Raw genomic sequence first — 8885 nt, forward strand, 5'->3', positions numbered from 1 at the left:
AACTTGATTATCAATGGTATCCCTTTCTCAGAGGAAGAAGATGTCCGTAAGACATAAGTCTCCGACAGATAAAATAGAGCTATCCTTGGTGTGCAAATTAATAAAGCAGAGATTGTGTCAGGTAAAGGCCAATAGAGAAAATGACTTTATTCAGAATATTCTAGATACGTCAAGAAGTACAAAAAAAAAATCAATATGAACAGATTAGTGGGCAGAGACTGGTCTAGCTACCTCATAAACAAAGAGGGTGAAAAAATTTACTCTAGGAAGGGAATTAATGATCATGCTTCCTCCTTTTACAAAGCATTGTACTCTGCAAGGATGGATCTAAGCTGCCCCCAGTCAAATACTCTTCTCAGGGTGTCTATTTTGCCTGACAACACCCCTGACATAGAGCTAAATGAGCCTAGTTTTTTGATTGATGAAATAGAATGGGTAATAAAAGGTTTAAAAAATAACAAAGCAGTTGGCACAGATGGGTTATGTAATGAGCAATTGAAAAAAGGAGGGTATCAGATGTTTAAGGTACTAACCATACTATTTAATAAATGCTTGATGGAAAGGGGAGTCCCCTTAGATTGGAAATCTTCAAATATTTTACTATTATTTAAAAAGGGAGATCGCCACAAAATTGAAAACTACCGACCCATAAGTCTGTCTTCAACATTGTATATAGTTTGTGAATAAACGTCGTATGAAACAAGCGTGTTCGAGTTCCTACAAACAGTATCCGTCAATGCATCCTTTGCCAATGTGAAGGATGATGAAATGAAATCAACAACGGGTTATTTAATTTACCAGTATGACGATTTAATTGCTTGATCTTCGAAAAAGCAGAATCGTATGACAATGCCAATGGCAGATGCGGAATATTCGGCATTGAACAATGCGGCGAAAGAAATCAGTTCTATTTGATCTCTCAACAAAGTGATTCTTGTAATTAATGAAACAGCGATTATCTAGTAGGATAATACATCGGCGAGGCAGATAGCAAAAGGGACGGAATCCACTGAGAGCAGGTTTTTATTGACTAAAGAATACCTGATACACCAGATGGTACAAGAAAAGGAGATCAAAATCGAAAAGATATCCGGTGATTTTCAATTATCAGACTTGCTAACCAAATCTACAGAGGTCACAATGTTCAACAAATTAGTTGATTTTCTTATTTATCAAAATGCACAATTTTTTTGCGGTCAGTGTTTCACCTTCTCCTGCCTGATGTGGGATGCTGTAGGCATGGTACTTAAGGCAGTACTCGTTCTCTTCTCTTTTCTTTTCCTTTGTTTTATATCCTTCATTTTTCATTGTTCATGCTCACACTTTTTGTTCCTTTGTTTAGCCTTAAATATTTAATTGTTTATTTACAAACAATATACTTTCACTTTTTGGTATCTTTCATGATATTCACGACTAATTTATTTTCCTTTTGTTTATCCAGTCCTTAAAGCTTGACTTCAAGTGAACTAGGAAAACTAATAATTTCATTGTAATAAATTCGGATACGTGTTAAAATTAACTTATAGCCTTTTGTGCTTGAAGTACAACTATCCAGAAACGAAAATTCCCACGATTATTGGCATAGGTAGGTAAGTAATTTTACACACATGTACCTATATCTGTCTCATTTTGCAGTGTACGCAGTTTTGAGGTGTCTTGACTCACTTTTTTTGTTTCATTACTAAGCATTATAAAGAACGAATTAATTGAGAACAGATTACTCAGGTGACATTTCGTGAATCTTAAAATCAATGATTCATGAATATATACTACAGTACCATGGGATATGTACCTATGTATTTCAGATGTGTTGTTCTGAATAAATAATCTTGTGATTTGGACATCATTTTGATTATACATACTCCCATTTCAACAGTATTTTGAGCTTTTCACCAAAAACGAGTGATTATTTGGAAGATAAGTATGCAAAAGAAATAACCTATCTGCTTTTTAATTTTCTTTTGGATTAAAAAACGTAAGACAGAATTTCCCCATAATTCGACGATCAATTTCGATTTTCTCATCGAATTGTCCAAAAGAACCCATTTACATCTATATAATATACTTACTGGGGTAAGTTTTGGTGAAAAGAGTCAACCAAAAAACCAAAATTATGCAAACTGTAGTTTTTTCTATTCAGATAATGTTCTCATATAAGGCTATAACGAACTCGCGCACTTGCATTGTAATAGGATTACTAATCTTAGGGATTAAAATGGAGTATAGACCTCTGTGTAATGCTTTAGCATATAGGTTGGGGTCCGAATAGGATTTATCTAAGCGTTTATAGGGCCCCTGTTAGACTTGCAAGCTAACTGGGGACCTTTGTGCCTTATCCCAAATCGTATACACTCTTCGGGGAAGCTAACTTCTATCCCTTCATAAGTACTCATCCACCAATAATCAGAAAAATATAATAATGTAATCTCATTATGGTTTTGTGAAATTCAAAGAAAAGCTCATTTCCATCACTTTTTCCATCACTTATTAAACACTATGGGGGTGGGATGATTACCTATGTCTCGACCAAAAAAAGGAATTTGTACGAAGTGAAGATTTGTGGCGTTCAAGTTCAGTTTTCAAGGTCTACAATCTACATAAGTATATGATATATTATATTTTTTCAATTGATCATTCTTCATTCAGTTTCGTTTCGATAAGTTTTCATTTTTTTTTTTCTTTTACGATTCGTCATATCTTTTCAAAAAGATATTTAATTTTTTAATTTTCCATTACTCCAACTCACTACACTGTTTTTTCAACAACCAGGAATTTTTTCCCCAATAATTGCTAATTATAATTGATATTTTATATTTCTCATATTAATGTTATTATCAGTATAATTTTGTTTTCTTTATGAAATATTTTCAGAGTCCAATAAATTTATTATTTTCCTAATTTTTAATTCAGTCTTTCAAGATAATTTGTTTAATGTGCCAGACCAGTAATTCAACTTTGATTAAAATGAAATACTCGGTAACAGGAATGAAAATATCCATCAGTTGTAATGATTGGAACACAATTGACATGGAAATACCCGGACAGTTTCCAAAATTTTCATACATTGGACTATCCGGCTGGCAGGGAAAATCATAATTCAATTAAAATGAAATACATACTTGGCAACAGGAATGAAAACGCCCATCAGTTGTAATTGATTGGAACACAATTGATATGGAAATACTGGGAAAGTTTCCAAAAGTTTCATACTTGTGCAAATTTATTTTATATTTCTGCTAATATTATTTTTACTTTAAATTTTTCTTTTTGATTCATTACTTTTAGAGTTTAATTTATTCATATTTGAGCAGCTTATATTCGTAAAAATCACCCCCCCCCCTCAACTGCAAAAAAAGTACTACTATGTTTAAATTGATACTACTATAGCACTGCTAATGCTTTAAATGTTCAATTAATACGAGTATGTGAACAATTTCTATAAAATTGATCATAAAAATACTGGCGTGTGTCAATGGCTCCAAAAAACAAGATTCAGGGGTAGCCAACCAACAAAGCAGTCGTCTCATTGCTTTGAGAAAGTAAGTACCCTTCCACCAATCCGAAAAATATAATAATGTAATCTCATTACGGTTTTGTGAAATGCCAAGAAAAATGCTCATTTCTATCACTTATTGAAAACTTCTACTAGCAAATCGAACTATTTTTTAAATCAATGTCCACACTATGGGAATGGGATGATTACCTATGTCTCGACCAAAAAAAGTAATTTGTGACATCCAGGTTCAGTTTTCAAGGTCTACAATCTACATACCTATATAAATTTTTTTTTTTTTCAATTGACCATTCATCATTCAGTTTCTGAAGCAGGGACATAAAATTGATCACTTAATCTTCCAGTTGTACACTTGATTTTTTCATCGTTTCGACAAGTTTTCAATTGTTTTTACAATTCTTCATCATTTCAAAAATATTCTACAATTCATACATTTTTTTTTTTTTTAAATCAGGAATTCATCTCCAATTACTAACTAATGTTTTATATTTCTCATTTTAATGTTATTGCCAGCATAATTTGTTTTCTTATTGAAATATGTCCCGCGTCCAATAAATTTAATATTTTCCTAATTTTTAATTTAATCTTTCAAAGTACTTACATAATTTGTTTAATGTGCCAGACTGGTTTGAAACACGGTGACATCATTAAGAAGACTAAGATACTCAATGGCTTGGAGGGCCATCGTTTTAAATTTGAGCCCGGCTATACCAGCGACGGCGTTGTTGGCGCGGATATAATCAAGATGAGGACCGATTCATCATTGACGAAAGAATTTATCCTCCATTCCATCCAATTGATTCAGCCCCTATAGACGTATGTTATACGGTGGAAGGCGACTACGTTACAGCAGATACTCGCGGCATTCCGTGATATGAATCAAACGCAGAGAGACCAACCCGTGAACCAATGAAGTTTCAATTTTACGAAAATCAATGGGTAAGAAAAAATACTATTTTTACATAGGTAATTTAACACACACGCTGTATTATTATTAGTAGGTAGTATTATCAAATAATTAGTTTCGTTGTTTTTTTTTTTCATATTTATTATTATTTTTTTTATGTGTTCTGAGCTTTGTTTTTTTTCAATTAAAATACCAACATGGATTTTTTCATCATTTTTTTTTATATTTTCAAATTGGAGAAAATACTTATATAAAACAAGCGATCTGCGGATCGAAGATCTGAAGATAGTTTCTCTACATTAAGGTCAAATTGGTTGCAGACCGCGCCTTATTTGACCCTGGCGTAGAAAGTTAGACCTTATATTCAAATTATAAATTTAGAAAGTATTTCAGTTAATTTTTAAATCAGCATTTCGCTCGAGTCGATTTCATACATTGAGAAAAAAAACCGTGGAGATGAGCCCCCCCCTTTTTTTGCACATGACCCTATCACATTTTTGGATAGAAAACCGGGTGAAAAATAGCTCTAATGAATTTAATGGGTCAATTTAAACCATTTTCCTCAAGTATTTTAAATGTTAGTCCTTCTAAGTAATTTGTTTATTATATGAGACTGAATCTCTATAATTAAAATCGCATGGGGTCACGGTCTCTTTGAGGGAGGGGGAAATTTGTAACGACTCCATTCTCCCTATCTAAATTGTCCAGAAAACATACAAAATAACGCGAAAGTCGTGGGTTCGATCCTCCAATGAGCCATATTTTTGGTCTCCGATACTACTTATGTTGGTACTTTTTTATGGCCTTTTAATGTCTGTAATTGAGTTAATTTTCAATTTTTTTTTTTTTTTTTAAATTGCAATCAATCCCATCAAAATTTACAATTTGGAAAGATACTGGTTGAAAAAAAGAAACAGAAATGTAATCAGATTCGAATAGGTACCCGGGGAAAAAAGTTCAAACTTGGCCATACATGATCATGTATGACGACTTCATACATGATCATACTAAAAAATTGTCCCCCACATGCTCATGTATGGATCATTTATATGAAATTGCATGTTTTATATCATACATTTTATTCTATAATCTAGAAAAGTATCTATAATCTGGAAAAATGTCTGAAATTCATTTATCCACATTTGTCTTGCATTCTTAGCACATCTTATGTACTTTTACCATTCAGCAAATCATCCCATATATTTTATACTAACAATATTTTTATTATAAAAATTCATACATTCTCGAATTTTAAGTATGATCATACATGTTCATGTTAAAAAAAAATCCCCGAATTTTCACATGATCATGGTTACACTAAATCATACTTGATCATACATGATCATATATGACATGTATGATCATGTGGGGGACAATTTTGTAATATGAGCATGTATGGAAACTTCGGTTTATGTATGATCATGTATGCTCGAGTTCATCCACCATACATGATCATGTATGGCCAAGTTTGAACTTTTTTCCCCGGGTATACTTAAGTACGAAATCAGAATAATAGAAGAAGCAACAGAACTTCGACCATGATGAGTGAACACATGAACAACGATGATTTCTCTCTCATTTCAATATGTTAATACGAAGTAAGTAAATTTTATTATCCGGCAAAAATTCACTTTAGATAATAAATTTGGAATATTCCCAATCAAAGATAGGTAAATTTTAATTTCTGAATTTCAAATTCGAACATTAGGTACTTTGCACATTATTACCGATGCGTCGAGTTTCTCAAAAATTATATCGCGAATTTACTTATCGCGAATTTACTTATCGCGACTGTTTGAAAATTTTATTTAAATTTTGGTTTATTTTGTTTCGAAAAACCTATATAACTACCTACACGTAAAATACAACAATACTTCCGCTATTTGCAACTGTCATCAAAGTAGTCGCCATCTGGTGGCAAATCTTCTCCTTCTGCTGGCGGAAGAAACGCTCTTCACGACAACGACGTCCAAAAAGTAAAACCAATCCTGAACTTATGTTAACAATAGTCATGAAAATTGCTCCGTACCTCAATGCAGCAGCAAGTATGAAGTTGATTCGTGATTTCATTTCAAATACGAGTATATGTACCAAAATAATTCGCGAATAATTCCTTCTTGGTGAATTTTTTATACTTGAAAGCCGTTGATGGAATTTCCTTATTCTCATTCCCCTCAGAGAAGAAGTTGCTCAAACAATGGATTCCTTGTACTCAAAATGGGCAAAGTATGTACTGAATTGAACATGGAAAACATTACAGCAAGAAGTAATTATTTCAACCTCGATAAGATTTTGGTAAAAATTGAAGAAACTAACCAAACGATGAACTATACTGAGGATTGAATGACAAGAGATCACAATGTCATCACATGCTTTGCCTGCCTGTTTGTACTGGACAGTCAATAAACAAAATCCAGCAGAGAAAAGTAAGTCATCAAAATATTTTCTCAATAAATCGCTTGGTTTGTGTGATTTCATATCGTTGGTTTTGGATTAAACGAAGAAGGGAGGTACCCGACAAATCTGATCAGTACATATTTACCATACATCAGTAGAGCAAAATGCTTGGAAATGATTTCTCCAGATTACTGATCAGCTATTACATTGGATAAGTTTTGTGCCGGATCGAAGACGGGTAAAGATATTGAATGCCTATCAATAGAAAGACACAGTTTACACATTGAAACATGCTTCCGAAGGTAATGAAGTGATATCGATTTCCGACGACGAAGACGAAGACATTATATCCATTTCATCAACAGATTTGATAGAAATTTCTTCTTCAGATGAAGAACCTATAGTCGCGTAAGTTTGACTGATTTTTTTATTTATTTATTTCTTATTATTTCGTTCATTTACATACGTATATAGTATGTAGGTATCTAATCGTAAGTATTTTTTTTTTTTTTCAGAAATTAAGAGATTCCCAAGATCAACAATGATTTTTTAAGTTTTTCATTTCTTTTTTAACGTTTTTTTTTTTTTCATATCCATAATTTTTTTTTGAATCTATATCATGCTTTATTTTATTTTTCCCTACAGTCCAACAGGTGGGAGGAGGGAAGATAATAAGGTACTTTTTGATTTTTTTTTTTGTAAGTGAGGTTAAAAACACCTCCCCCAATTCGACCCAGTTGAGTTACGTTTACAATTGAAAATCTTGGACACTTTGGAACCGAGCAGGGTTGAAACATTCGCCATAGTTAGGTTGGTCTGGAAATTGTCTTCCAACGTTAGGTTAAAAACATCGCCTCGAATTCACCTGCGTTAGGTTAGGGCATCGTCTATAAAGTGGGCGCTTTGGACCGAGGTCCGAGCCGTCTGGATTCCCCACGGTCCCAGCGTGGAAAATCCGGGCACGCCCCTCAAGTGGACCAAAGTGACCCACATACTACTTATTTTCATAATGTTGGTGTCGTTTCCATATGAATCGCGAACACCCCGAACACGAATATGGAGTCCAATTTTATGCTAATCTCATCCACACTCCTACAGTGTCTCCGCGCCCCCCCCCCCCCCCAATGCACCTAAACAATGAATGTTTTTACCAACTTCGATCATCTTCTACCAATAATTACTTGGGTTGTTATTAATTTTAAAAGTACGTTTCGCGAAGGTTGAAAACTCAACGACATACAAAAAACTGCTAAAAATAAGTAAAAAAATGACCATCGCAAGGTTCAAACTTCAACATTATGAAAATAGGTTTACGCAAAATTGCAATTTTTTATAATTTTTGTAAGGGTAGGTATTTGTTAAGATTTTTTCAAAATTTGTCGCGAATAAAGTTTGATTTATTTCTGGCTGCGTCAATCTAAAACTCAGCAATTTTAAATTGAAAGAAAAATTGCTGGTTCTGTATATTTTTTCAAGGGATTTTTGTTCTTCAAAACCTTAGTTTTTATCTCGACGCGATTATATTGATTTCATACTTCGACTTACACGTTGCGTCTTAGATACTTACGTTTGTTAATTCCGAGTTGAATGAACTCATTTGTAAAATTTTTATTTACGTTTTTCTTCTTTATTGAATAAATGAAAAACGATTAATTATTACGAATTTGTTTTTCTTCGATATTCCTACGTTATCCTTTTGTTATCCTTACAGTATTCTTTTATATTCATAGTAAGTAACTTTTTCAATTTAGTTCTTAATCATTTCCTACAGCACAAATTTTCAATTACATAATAATAAACAAAGTTGTAAGAAACGTTAAAACTGAAACAAAAAAAAAAAATGGAAGAACTGAGCTTATAAATTACTGCATGGTGAAAATATGGGGTAATGCAACATTTGCAGGGTCAGGAATTAAAACCTATACCAAAGCCTTATTTATCTAAGTATTTTATTTTTTTCAATTCAGTTCTCAATGATTTTATTATAGCATAAATTTTCAAATTACTCAGTTTTTTCAAAATTCACCTCGAGTACCTCACAATTTTTTTATACCATACTAAAGAAAT

The sequence above is a fragment of the Planococcus citri genome, chromosome 2 (assembly GCF_950023065.1).
Source record: "Planococcus citri chromosome 2, ihPlaCitr1.1, whole genome shotgun sequence".
Lineage (NCBI taxonomy): Eukaryota > Metazoa > Arthropoda > Insecta > Hemiptera > Pseudococcidae > Planococcus > Planococcus citri.